Raw genomic sequence first — 14,810 nt, 5'->3', positions numbered from 1 at the left:
CAGAATCACTCCATTACATGTTCTGAAAAGGTTATTGTATGCTCTGGCTATGATATTGAGCGATTATCATCTTTCCAACTTTTAAAGAACACTTGAGAGATAGGCATTTTCCAACCAATGAAGAGTTTGGGAACACATAGAACAGTGGTTACAATAGCAATTTATTGATTTTTATACAGTGGGCTTTTGGAAGCCAGTAGAATGTTGTACAAGTGCTTGGTATTTATATGGATTTTATTGAAAAACAAATGCTTTATGTTATTCATTTTCTTGCTTATTTGCCAGTAAGCATCCATCTATAGCCTAATTACTGACTTCTCCTCATATTATCGCCATTGCTCTAGTCCTGAATCGGATCTTTGCATTTTGCTTTCTATTTCCAATTAACGGTTGACTGTGTTGTTATTATATATATATATATATTTAAAAAAAGATATTTTTTGCATGTAGTTTGGCGCTACCTCATTAAGTATTTTATGCTGCAGGGCCGATCTTATTTATTTCTTCAATTATTAGAGTTTTTAAAAAAGTATAGTTGCTCATGACTGATTCTTTAACTCAGGGTTGGTTTTTTAGGGTGGCTTTTCGGTCCACCCGTTGCGCTCACCATGACATATGACCATTTATATACGTTCGATCATTGCTTGAGGTGACTAAGACCACCGGAAACATAACATTCTTCTGTATACTATATAAAGAAAAAGTATTATAACTAGTCAGAATTTCTAGCTATTTCTACTTACACAAGAAGAGGCATTTTGCTTTTTCGTTATATTTCCAGTCCTCTTCCCGCTTGGCAAATTTATATATATATATATATATCTCGTATATCTTTCCAAATTTCCTTTGCAACTTTTAATCTTCCAATTAATTATTGTTGCATGTTGTTGTTTGTCGGAACGAAGAGGAATTGTTCGATAATGAAGTTGGAGGTTTGTATTTTTGAGCATTTTTAAGTCATGTTACGTAAATTTGTGTGAGTTTTAAGGGTTTTTTTTACAAGTTTTTCAGTCTACCAAAATGTTTTTATTGTTGAAAAGGTTTTTATGCGAGACAGGTGTCGGAAGACAATCTTCCGGCGGGACTAAAAGGCCTGGTTTTATGTTATTTTTTGTTAGGGATCGTTAATGGATCAGGTCGCCCGATTCTTTCCCCCTCTTTATTTTTAAGGAATCGATCGTTTGGTCGATTGTCCGGCGAGATGATGATTTCGTTTGTCGCAGAATCACAAAATCTTCCTCTGTTTGTGTGATAGAATATTGTTATTTTGTTGGATTTGATCGTTCAAAATTTGACAAAAGAGGCTAACGACGACAAGATTAATTAAAAAACAAAAAAGTTGATAAATTGTACAAAAGTAAATAAAAAGAAAACAAAATTTTGGATGTTGATAGAATAGTTTAGCATCTTGCACCAAAGAAATTTAAGAAAAATCTGTCTCTTCTTGTGTGGCATGTACAATACATGCTAATTTATAAAAAAATAAAAGAAATATATATATATAAATAAAAAAGTACAAGACATTTGCTCAATGCTCTGTTAGTCCATTATCAGTATGTGCTCTAGCTAGTAATACCATTTGTTGTGACAATTCATTAAGAGAAATGCTGTTTTTGGTTGTAATCAAAATGTGATTTGTAGTACAAATAAAATGTTACCTGTATTAGCCTCATAATGGTATATTGTGTTTATTCTTAATAAAAAATACAATGGAACTGTTTGAAAGTAGGCACTTGCGTAACACTTGCTAAGTTCCCTTCTTGAGCAGTTGAATTGAATTGGCTCATTAACTTTCTGGTGAGGGAGCTGAGTAACATGCAAGCTGGCGGGCTTGTTATTATTTATGAATGTAATTAGTATGGATGAATTTTTTCAAAAATGGCACTTGCAGAGTATTTTGTAAGCCCACTTTCTTATGACTCAGGTCTGCTTGTTTCCCAACCAGAAAGCATGTTGTAGCTTTCAGCTAGGAAGTTACGTAGCTTGCATACTAATAAATGCTTTTGTGTTTATTAGTTTGCAAGCTTGTTAATTTCTGTTTATATCAATTATTTCACCATTATATACTTGCTATACATGGGCAGTCAGAAAGGCACATGTACCTAATCATGTTCAAAGTAGGACCCTCCATGCATACACTCGCCCCGTTGATTCTGCCATTGTTGGAAGCACCATCAGAGGACTTCTTTTGGAATATTTGGGAGTTCAGCTTTCAGATTCGATTTGATGTCTTCCACAGTTGCAAAACATGTTCCTCAAGACCCATTTTCAGCATAGGGAACAACCAAAAGTCACAGGGGAGCAACAGTCAGTGAGTAAGGTGTTTCGGCAATGACAGAAAGTCTGGATGAGGAATTGCTATACAACTAGTGACTCAGTGAATTATCATGATGCAGAAACCACTCTCCCTTACACATTTTGCATTGTTTCCTCCAAAACTACATTTTTCAACCATGGAGGCAACAAATCAAATGCAATGGTTGAACTCTTGAAATATTCCATAAGTCTCCTTATGGTGTCAATTGATCAACAATTGCAGGATCAATGGGGCAAGTGTATATGTGCCAAAGGGTTTTACTTTGAAGATGATTGGGTAAGCATTTTATATTTCATAACCATTACAGTGTTATATTTCAGGAACTTTTTTGACTTACCTGTATATTTTGCTACAATTATAACATTATTCTGGAATGCACAAAAACAATTAAGTTCAAAATTTTTACTACCAAAGCAATTTTTGTGCAGATACCATGCATTATAGTATCAGATATCTGCAATTTATATTTTAGAAACTAACTTTTTATGATTTCTAATGAAATCATTTGCATTTCATAGATGTCGGATAATGAGTTTCTTATTGGCATAACTACTTGGTTAAACAAAATTTACAAATTATCCACATCAAGTATATGGCAGCACATTTTGAAAAATTGATTACACATTTTAGTAACTTCTTATGTTACATCTATCTTATTTTTAGACACCATCTTTTATTTCACAGTATCCATGTGATACAAATGCCACCTATCATATTAAAACCACAAAGTCTTAATGCAGTTGGGCACAGAATCAATGAATTCTTTTATGTTGGCCCACTTGGCATACAAACAGTCTAAAAGTTATTCATGAGAAGCAGGTTTTTGTAAACGTCATCCTGCACAATCCAGCAGGTTTCAGCGTGTTCAATGGGATTTGTGTCGGGTGACCAATCAGCCCAAGAAAACTTGTGGATACCTTGTATTGCCAGCTAATTCTCAGTTTTTGTGGCAATGCTACAAGAAGTACTATCGTCAGTGGACAGAGTGGACATTTTGGCCATTGGCCAGCTACTGGAGAATATTGGAAGAAGATCCTTCTCCAATATGGCAATGTATTTTTCATATTGCTTCGTGCATTTGTCGTCATTTAGGGTGTCTATTTACATATGGGTTGTCTCTACAATATACTAAACATTCTATCAAGATAATTAAATTAGAAACATTGTCTTATAAATTAACATTCAAATTAATGTTGATTATGCTGTAAAATTTTATCTATAACAATACAAAACAAAGCTTTTAGTTGTTTTTTTTTATATAAAGTTACAATTAATGTGTGTGAATCTCTCTATGTCTCACTTCATATTTCGGACATTTGCACACCCCTTGCTTTTAAACACTCGATACATGAAACTCCAACCTTTTGTATTAGAGATAATGTGTTACACACTTTCTAACACTAAATTCATTGCAGACATCTGTTACTTTCATCAGTTATAGACGAATGTAAAAAAAACATTTAATTCTACTCTGATAACATTAATTTTTGGTAATTCGGTAATTTTACTTACATTAAAGATAAAGCTATGTCCTTGTTCTTGACATATTATTTCTTAACTGTGTATGAAAGTAATGAACATAAAAATGTAATTACAATAATTTTATGTGAAATCTCCTCTTTATGTGATTTTATGTGACGTCTTAGTATCTAATTATTAAAATTTCACTTCTAACTTAACTAAAAATGGGCTTAAAATGTGAATAGACATACAAGAACACTACAGAATACCCCATAAGTCAAGTAACTGTTTTGCATGTTTCAGATGCTCGTGAATTGTCAATTAGTCTTTATTAAAGTTAACTGATTTTTAGGCCATCTTATATAAAAATTATATTAATAATAATATAATAAAAATCATCACAAGTTAAATTTGATTGCATAAGATAGGATTGAAGTAACTGATGCGATTTGTTACATCTTCATCTAATGGGTTATTGAGATGTCCAAAGACTAAATAATGCTTGGATCCTTTCCTTGGACAATTGCACATCACTAATTAATGAATCTGGGAACTTTGAACCAGTGGAGATCAGTTTACGAATTGAGAAAGTTGCATTCGTCTGTGTCACCATATACCATAGGTTACTCTCTAGAGCAATGGTTTCAAAGTTATTAAACCTGTGGGTCACCTAAGCCAATTTACATGTGATCTGTGGACTTTATTCACTTCTTATCCTAGAAATATCATCTTAGACGAGTGCCAAAATATTTTGTATATTCAGTAATTTAATGTAACGGATATGCAATGTTTAAAAATGTTTTTTTCTCTGGCTAAACAGCATAAGATTCCATTCCAAATGACAGTCATCGGCAGACGACAATGGTCCTTGCACCACTCTTAAGAATCACTGTGTTAGAGAAATTTTTCATTCTTTTGTTGAAGCCAACGCCCTATCGTATTAACTTTGGTGTGTGCGGCACATTTGACTTTTAGTAACTTAGCCAATATTTTAAAAATTTAAATATTAGGAAAACTCTCAACACCACTAGAAGCTTGTTGCAACATCCTGGATACTGCAAAAACCAGATTGAAAGCCATTTTATGTTGCTCTTCGGGTTCTATTAAACTATGCGCTGTTGAGCTTCATAGGCCATAGAGTTCTTTATCATTTTCATCAAAATTTGCTATTATCATAGGATGAGTTTAGATTAATGAATAGATGAATCTATATCTTATGATGATTTGTGTATATTCTATAATGATTCTTAGATACAAAATAGGGTATACATTCATCCTGGAATGATAATATGAAGTTAATAATCTGTATTCTGTGATGGTTTTAAGATACCAAATGGAGTATAGATTCATCCTAGGATGATTCTGAGTTGATGATCTGTATCCTATGATGAATTTCAAATAATAAATGACCCTGAAATACCAAAGGGATATTTAAATAAAGGTAATGAATTTTTATAACTTAATTGTTCAAATAATGTAGATTTAATTTACTAATGATCTAAGAACTACGCCTAAACACATTATTAGAATAATTATTATACACACCTGGAATTCCTCTCAGCACTAGGTCTTGAGGGTGGAGGAGCTACTATTTGTGTTTGGATATGAGATAATTTCCTGTTTTTTTTTCATTTATTGTATTTTTGTAAAATTTTCAGTGATGTTTTATCACTTATTGCCAAATTTGTTTGCCCTTTTTAAAATTATAATTTAGTGTACCATTTAAAAATCTTTTTACCATCTTTTGGATGTACTTTTAGATGATTTCTTTTCCTTTTTTTAAGTTGTATTTTGTTGATTACTAGATCATAATTTTCCACTTTTTTTTTGTCTTTTTTAACGATATTTGTCCTGTTTTTTAGCCAAATTTTGGCTTTATTTTTGTTGTATTTTTAAATGCTTTTTGGCTACATTTCGTTGTGTTTTTAGACCTTTTTCTGCCGTTTTTTTCTATTATATTTCTGTCATTTTCTAAAAGTAATTACCAATATAACTTGCACAGATTAGGATCTCCCCTTTTAACAAAACTTAAATAAATTGTTTTGACCTTCAGACAGGTAACTTAAGCAGCGTTTGTTATTCTAAAAATACACTTAAAAACATAAAATTACTTCTAAAAACTGGTAGAAAAATTACCATTTAGATTATTTTGAGTTTTTAATCCAGAAAAATGGAAGCAAATCCACTTTAATCGGGCTTTTTGATAAGATATTGTATTTTTTGCACTAATTAGTTCCACGAAAAGCGCTCGCTGTTATTACAATCATTTGCATAACGTTATGTGACGTCAGTCTGTTACTCGATTCCCTTATATAGAAGAATAAGAAAGGAGCACGTGTCTTTCTTCTTATCGCGTATTCTCCTCTTCTTCCTCTAACCACGTTTAATTTACTGGAGTTTTTGGAAATTCTCCAGCAAGTGAGATCTTCGTGAAGATAGGGTGAAAATACTGATACGGGGTGGATTTGGTAGGGAAGCAAACGGGGTGGATTTGGAGGGAGCAAACGTTCTAGAAGCGAGGAGAGTAGGGAATGAAATGGCTGACGTAAGTGGGGAGAATGGGGGCGAAATTTCTTGTGTGAGTGGAGACGAACGGGGATGAAATATCTTAGATTAGTGGGATAGAATGAAGATGAGATGTGTTGTGTGAGCGGGTGAGTAGGCACGAAATGTGTTATATGAGCGGATGAGGCATGAAATGTGTAGTTGAGTTGGATGAACATCTACCTCCTATTTCTGCATAAGGTGACCAACCTGTTAAGACGACCACTTTGAGCTGGATCCGTCAGTGGTCACATTAGCAGGTTTCGCTGTACGTTGTATGAGTGGGGAACAGTAAGGGTGAAATTTATTATAAGAATGGAAAGGTTCGAAGTGAAAGTTTTTGTGTATATGGGCACAGAGAAAAACTTTCTTGCGTAAATGGGGTTAATTAAGGGCGAACTATTTTATATGATGGGGAAAGAGTAAAGATAAAAATACCAGTCGACCCCCCTATAACACTGTTGATTTTTCCGTTTTATATGAATTCCATGTTGTACGAGTCACTTAGATTTTACAAATATGTGTGCCGTTCTGTGAACGGCTCATGTATTTGTAAAATCTAAGTGACTCGTACAACATGGAATTCATATAAAACGGAAAAATCAACAGTGTTATAGGGGGGTCGACTTGTATATATAAGCGAAGACGGACAGGAGTGAAATTTCTTACGTGACCGGCGAGAAATAGGTTAGAATTTCTTTCATGACGATACAGATGAAATTCCTTGTAAGAGTAGGCAGAATAGATTGCAAAATAAGCAAAGAAGACTTACAGATAGCTGCAGAGATAATCAATAGTATAATAAGGGATTTCAGTTCATAGATAAACTTATTAGCAGGTTAATTAGAGTTTGTGTTTATCCTGATGTTTTTTTATTCAGAAATATCTAAACCGATCTCAATGAGATAATCTTAATGAGGGATCGCTTACTACTAATTAATATACAAGAACAACGACGTTTAGTATAAAATGACCGATTAGAATAAAGAGAGCTATTGGACAAACGTCATTACAACTACTTTCAACCCCGCTGGGCGTGTGTGTGTACATTCCTTATATCTGGAACAAGAGTTATAGTAATCGTCACAGTTCTTGTGTTTCGTAGGTATTGCGTCACAATTTTGAAGGCGAATTTTGGAATTCGAGTGGAACCAGACGTTAATTAAGGCGTTTTTTTGGTAAAATGTGGCGGTTTACAAACGTTTCTACGTACTTGAATCAGCTTGGCATTTCATAATTTAGCATTTTTCGATGGAGTGGATGTTTCTGTTATGTAATTTATGTACTTCGTAACTCAAATAAGATGTGACTAATTTAAGTTTTGCATGATCACCGTCTCGATTTATCGACTTGTAAGCGTTTTACCAACGTCACAATACACGTTTGCGTATTTGTGCGATGTATTGTCGTTAAATACGCGTGCAGTGACGTAAACAAATTGTCTAGTGGCCCCATAAAATATTGAAAAATACAATACAACAGTTCACTAATGTGGTACAGTACGTTAACGAATTTTTAACACAGCAATGGGTATAGAATTCAGGGTATAGTGGCAGTTAAATTACGAAAATACAGGTACAACAGTTTGACCCTCAAATCATAATGTAACCTTAGGTCAAACAAACCCACTTACATGACAATTTGGGGATCAGAAATGGTGATTTCGGGGTTAGTTTGAACTTTAAATCACCATCTAAACTGGGTTTGTTGAGGTCAAATAAATCTAAATGATCGTATTTATCCGTTAAAAATGCTTTCCCTACGCAAATTATTTCCATTTTTTAGGCCCCAAATGATGAAAACTGGATCTATAACAGTTTAAGAACACCTGCAGCACACTTCCTGGTCTCTCAACTTCCAGAAACAAAACAATTGTAATTACTTTAAATATACCAGGAATTGCACCAGATTTTGGAATTTTCTCATTTTAAAAGTCGAGAAGTTCATTAAACTTCAAACTTCGAAAGTTCTTTTGTTGATAAGTAACACATTCTATCACTTTTTCTTGTGTTTCTAAGCTAGATTTAAGCATTCGTGCAGACGATTGTATACATATTAAGGTCGTTACGACTCGTATTAAATAATATCTGGCATAATTTTCGTCTAACCTACATTCGTAACTTGATAATTCCATCCCAATCTAGCAAAATTGGGTGGATTTATTGAGTTATTTGATGACGAAATCGATCCCCTTCCTCTATTTTTGTGCGTTCCTGATCGAACTTTAATAATGATTGAATCGTTTATTAATTGTAGGAAGTTAAACTACTGGCGCCTGTTACGTCACCCGATTTCTCCCTCGCTGTTGTTTCAATATTAGAAAATACTCAGCAAAGTTCAAGACATGATGACTAAAGAAGGGATGATAAATGAGTTTCATGAGTAATAAGCGTTCCTGGTGTTGAGTGTAAGCGCCGGAACTACACTTTATCTGCATATTTGGGTGTTATTTAATGTTTATTATTATCTACAACGCATAGTTGCGCCTCGAGGCGCATCACAGATCGTATTGTATGTGTCCATAACCCCAAATGAACACTTAAATAAGGCAGGAAAGTACGATAAAATATAGGTTTGAATAGGTTAACCCACCTGGACCAGAAAACACATTAAAAGTCCATTTACAGGTGTTGATAAAGTCACTTTAAATGGCGTGTGATGTTTCAGATCTGCAAACTTCAAGCTGAACACAGGCTTTTACTCGAAGCATAAACAGATTTTTAACATGTCTTTGACCTTAATCACTTTTTGTGTCTCGGCCGTGTCCCCCTTTCTTGTTTGTCTGTTCTCTATGTTCATGGCTGTTTAATGTGATTTCGCTTAGAAAAAATAAATTCGGAATTAATAAACAGTATCAGAAATGGGTGAAGTATGCGTTTTTAATGTGCAAACGAACCTTAAAACACTTTCAGTTTGAACATTTGCCCCGTTTCTATTGAAGAAACAAACTAATCTTAAAAATTACTCATTAAATAAATAGAGCTGAGAAGCGTTTTAGGTGTCTGATAACAGAGATAAGAACAAATGTTTAGTATCTTAGCAAATAATTTTGCAACACGACTGGATTTTCTAAGAAATTTAACTTAAAAAAAAAGAGCGTTCAGTTATTAATTTTAACAATTACTCAATAGAATCACAAAGAAAACATCACGAAAATACCGAAAATTTTCGCGAAAACTTAATAAAAATGCGTGAATATGCCACGAAATGATCGCTCGAATATGCAAATTCCCCGATTTTTCCTTTAAAAATCTCGCAGGTAATTTAAACGTGAAAAATATACAAGCGATCGTTCCTAGAACAATTAGAAACGCGATCCGCCACCTCTTCACCCTTTTAAACGACAATTGACCTAAAAAAAATCCCTACAATAGCTTCAATTGTACGGGATTTTTCGCATACCCTTTCTCGTGAATGAGACTGCCTAGCGTGAATTTTTGACGTCACACGTAGTAAACGACTTAAATACGACCAACCTACCAGTCTCAAACACAGACACTTCAACACGCTACAACGATAGAAGGTGAGTGTTACGACACGTAAGTTACTCTGATAAATCCTCCTCTATCTGTAATTACTAACCTTGTGTTTTCTCATTCCAGATGACACGCATTACGCTGTATCTCCTCTTAGTTGTGTTATTCCTCGAGATTTTCACGTGTTCTCCCATTGCTGATCCTAAGTCTGCACCCAAGAAGAAGATGGACAAATGTAAGGGAAAACAATATTTGGAAGTACGTGATCTTTGCGAGAGGTGTGCCAAGTTTACTAAAAATCATTCGGTGTATAACAAGTGTTGTCGTGAAGAAGATGGCATCAAGGAATGGTGTCACAGCTTCCTTACGTACGTACCTAGCTAAACACCAAGGAAAACACACAGCAAATCACCCACCTAGTTCCTTCACCAAACTTCTAATTTATGAACCGAAGCAGTATTATGTTGGTGAATAGCTTTATTGTTGCACTATAAGTTATTTTTGTACTAGTTTTTTTATTTATTTATGTAATAAATCTATGTTTTTTTGAGTAAATTTTAACTCCTAGTCACTAATTTAATCAGCCCAACACGCGTTATTCGTGTACGACACTTCTTTAGTAGTGTTTTTAGATGCCACGTGCCGGAATTTTTTTCATATCTAACAACTAAATACCGTTAAGATATCGTAACTTAGGTGTTAGATGCCGAAATATCGAGCTTGTGTGACGTGTTTAAAGTTAGATATCTTTATCACTGACCTTGTATTATAAAACAATATATCAAGGATACCTTCTTTTGTATTAATAACCTTCAAAAAACAAACAATTGACTGCAGAGTATAGCCTACCTGTGGCGTAACACATGAATTTCGTCTGCGTCACACATAAATGTGTATTATAACATATAGCAACACAATACTCTTGCTCCCTCCTCTAAAATTTATTAAAAAATTTAAAAATTCGAATTTAAATAGTCATCAATACGTCACACAACGTATCTACTGTTATATCACGTACAGTACGTAACAATATTACACCACGTGTACTATCGTAGTAAGAATTATTACGTAATTCTTCGTAATATCGTGACGCGCAAAAATAAAAAAAATTCGAATTTTCCTACTTTCAATTCATTAAAATCGCATTCACTTAATTAGAATTTTTTTTAGATAAAAATTCCTTCCAAAACCACGTGGTTCGCATATTTAAATTCAAATCGACCAATGACGGTGAAGAAGAATACGAATTTGAAAATCGCCAACCAATCGGAGCTACGAGACGGTTTTTTTAAATTTTGAAATATTCGTCCATTTCACAACGATGCTGATTCACGTGTCACGTAGTTTTAGGCGTGACATTGGTGAATTTAATTTGTTTTTTTAGAAAGAAATTATTTATTTAAATGCGATTTTTTAAAATAATTTCTCCATTATCATTTCCTGTAGGATTGTACTGTATTTTCAGGAATTTGTGGGCGAGAAATTCCAGAATTAAATGATTTTTCTTGAGTTTTTTTCTTAGAAAGTCGATGCTCCTGATCCACTTTCGTTTTTTCTCCCTCATTTTAAGGTGTTTTTTTTATTTTTTCTCTCTATAAACACTAATTTAGTGAATTTTATAAAAGAAAAATGCCTAAAATTTCGTTTTTATAGATTAAAATAATAAATATTTTTTAAGGAAGGGCTTTTTTATATAAATATTACTAGATATCAAGCAAGACCAGGAACTTAAAATGTTACAAGGACTTTACGGAAGTCCTTGCAAAATTTTATAAGATTTTTTTAAAATAAATAATTTACAAATTCTTATAAACACGAGATTTTTGGTGTATAAATATAATTTAAATAAATTTTTATTATATAAACTATACAAAATTGGGTTGCTTTTTAAGTCCTATTTTCCTCAATTTGGGGGATGTTTTGCCTTATTTTTTGATTTACGACTTAAAAATTGAGATTTTTGTTGTCTATATTTTAGAATTAAATTTCATATTTTTGATGTTTTTAAACATAAAAAAATATACTAGATTTCCAGTAAAAACGATGAAAAAGACACTAAAACATACCACGAAATACAATGTTATAGTTAAAAATACAAATAATTTAGTGATTTATTTGGATAAATTTATTTAAAATGAGGATTAAATTGTAAAAAGTGTAAAGAATTCGTGTAAAAGTACACAAATTTTCATTAAACAGATCTAAAAATAACTTTAACTCACAGTTTTTATAACTTAAGAACTTGCAATTTAATAACATTTCATATGAAATGTCTCAAAAAAACTGATTTTTTAGATGATAAAATGCATGAAATTCACTCCAAAATTTCACTAAATGCCGTAGAATCTGATAGAATTAACACCAACTCACCTCGCTACGTGAGACGTATTCGTCACCCCTGTGCTTATTCAGCTGTAAATTTCTAAATTCACAAGATAAAATAAATACGTCTGTAGGAAAACAAGAGCACGTCCGTCTGTCGTTGCATCAGTTCTACTGTTTAAACATACTAGCCCGACCTTGCATGACTCCTCTTACACTTGGTCGTGCTGGTATGTTTAATTAGTTAATTTTAGAGTAAAATAATTGCAAAATCGATCGTTAAATTTATAAAAATAATAGCTGTTAGTGTTGTAAACGGCGGTTTACTAGCTTTAACAACTGATTTACTGTAGTAATACAATGCCTGATAGTAAAATTCTAAAAAAATTTGCTGCTAAAATCGAATTCTAATATCAAAATTTAAGTGAAATTTCCTTTAGGAAAGACTTTTTAGATGGAATTTCCTGAAGGAAGTTTGCACGGTTTGATAGTTTTAGATATTATACAAAAGGAAATACAAGCCAATTTCGATATTTTATATTGTAAAATATGATTTTTTTTAATGAAATAAGTTGGAAATTTGCTTGCGGGATTGGTTAAAGTTAGTGTTTTTTGAAATATTAAATCAACTTCTCAAGAAAATGAGAAGTAGGAACAGTTGTAGCACCAAAAATCGTGCTGTTTTGTACACCTAAGGAAAGAAAATCGCAGCAGAATCTTTAAAAAACCCACTAAAACATGAAAAAATGGAGTTTTAAGTGTCTAATTAACACTTTTTTTGGCATTAGAAGCGAGTTTGAGTCACATAAATGCGAACTCAAATACGCTATTCAATTTTTTTTTATAAATTAAAACGTACGTTCGTGGGTCTGTCTCACATACGCAGCTTATAAAACAATATTTGAATGCGTAATAATTATCATAGACATATCAAAATGGCTGCATCTAGATGTTAGCAGCTAAGTAAACAAGTCTGTGACGCACTTCCTTTCATATAAAATAAGGCCTGTCATTGGCTTGCTTATCACCAATTGGGCATTTTTCTCCTAAATACCCTCTACAGAAGTATAGCGTGTCGACGTCATAATTTGTGTTACGTTGTAGCACGTTCTGCTCAATTAAAACTGTCCGGTCTGCTGAACGTAACGAATAAGTTTGTTATGACGGAAAATGAGGAGAACACGTCACAAATGAGGTTTGATATGGATATAAACACTAGCAGTAATTAAGCAACTAAAACACGTAAAAATACACAGACGAATGTGGTTTTGAAATGTTTTTTTTTTTAGAATTTTAAGAGACATTTAACACACAACAACGTTACACACACACTGCGTGTTTATGTGCACTGAAGCGCACACTGAAAAGTATAGAATTGCATTGTATCGTGTTCAAAAAACACACCATAAATCCCGTGTTTTAGAACAATACGATGGCTTTTTTACAGGGGAGACACCTCTGAAATTGATTATTTACATCATTAACCACGTGCAAAATGTAAAATCCTCATCCCTGACCTTAAAATTTCTAAAAAATTTCATAATTTGCGTGGGTCATTCGTCCGTTTAATCATTTATATTTAGATAAGTAATCAATACCAATTCGATTTTAACTGAGTCATAACTCAACTATCGTTAATCAGTTTGTCTGTTTGTAGTAACGAAACAACTGTTGATAGTGACTAAATGTATTAAAAATAGATTTATTTTATAGATTATTTCATATAGTTGCATAACGTATATATTATATATCCGCATAGGATGATAAATCCTAGTTTATAACTTCCTGAGATATTGTTTTAATTAATTAAACACGTGACTCTTGTCGAGTATTTAGAACGAGGAAGTTCCCTCACCAACCGACTTTTCTCTGGTATTTTTAGAAAATTCAAAAGAAATAAAAAGCATTTGCTGGCCTACTAATGACGATTTTATGCCTAATTTTTCGGTGATTTTTTAGAAAAATTTAAAAAAAAAATTGCTTAAATCAGTGTTGGTTTTGTATGCCAATTTGTGGAGTGGTAACACACTTCAGGAGTCAAGGAAAAATCAGTAGAATTTCTTTAACTGACTTTTTTTTTTTTCTGAAATTCTCCGTGATCTAATTGTTCATGGTCATCTGTGGATTTATCAACACAATAGTTTTTATTATACCAATAGACAGAGTTGATTAACCTTTGACCTTATGTTATGTTTTAAGACTCCCCCTTACAGAGGGATAGAATCTTGAAATTTAGCGAATTGCTTGTTTAATTTATTTTTTAATTGTGTTTATTACAATTAAATGTAGGTTATGTGGATAAGGAAATCAAAGATAACTGTAACAGTGCTTCTATCGGTTTGTAGGGAATTTCCCTAAATTCAATGATTAGAGTAAAAAGATTTATCTAATTATTTTTGTTTTCATCTCTGATATCTATATAAAGGTTTAAACATTCTTATGGGTCTAAACACTTGTATCATAGAGGTTTAACCGGTCCTTATGGATCTAAACCTTCATATGTTTTTTAAAGAAATCCTTACAAACAAAGAAACTCAGCAATTAAAATACCAATTTATGTTTAAAAGTACAGTGAAATTCCTCTAAAATGCCACTTTTGTTCGAAATCATTGGTGATCGCAAAGTAAGGGTTTTATCCATACTTTGCAATCACAAAAATAGGGATTTAAGATCTAAAATAAGGTGTAGAG

General features: G+C 32.8%; 1 protein-coding gene across 2 annotated transcripts in view; it reads left to right on the top strand.

Annotated features, from left to right (window-relative positions):
• Positions 1-1,498, top strand: part of LOC111640972 (zinc finger protein ubi-d4 A-like) — a 62,062-nt gene extending 60,564 nt beyond the window's left edge. For both annotated transcript variants that reach the window (XM_023387071.1, XM_023387070.1), the window contains one exon: positions 146-1,498. The gene's annotated coding sequence lies outside the window, so the exon portion shown is untranslated. The remainder of the gene's footprint in view (positions 1-145) is intronic.
• Positions 1,499-14,810: the final 13,312 nt, after the last annotated feature.

This window comes from Centruroides sculpturatus, unplaced genomic scaffold, assembly GCF_000671375.1.
Source record: "Centruroides sculpturatus isolate CEXI.00-Female unplaced genomic scaffold, Cexi_2.0 scaffold1528, whole genome shotgun sequence".
Taxonomy (NCBI): domain Eukaryota; kingdom Metazoa; phylum Arthropoda; class Arachnida; order Scorpiones; family Buthidae; genus Centruroides; species Centruroides sculpturatus.
The sequence above is the reverse complement of the archived record's forward strand: the minus strand, read 5'-3'. Positions and strand labels throughout refer to the sequence as shown.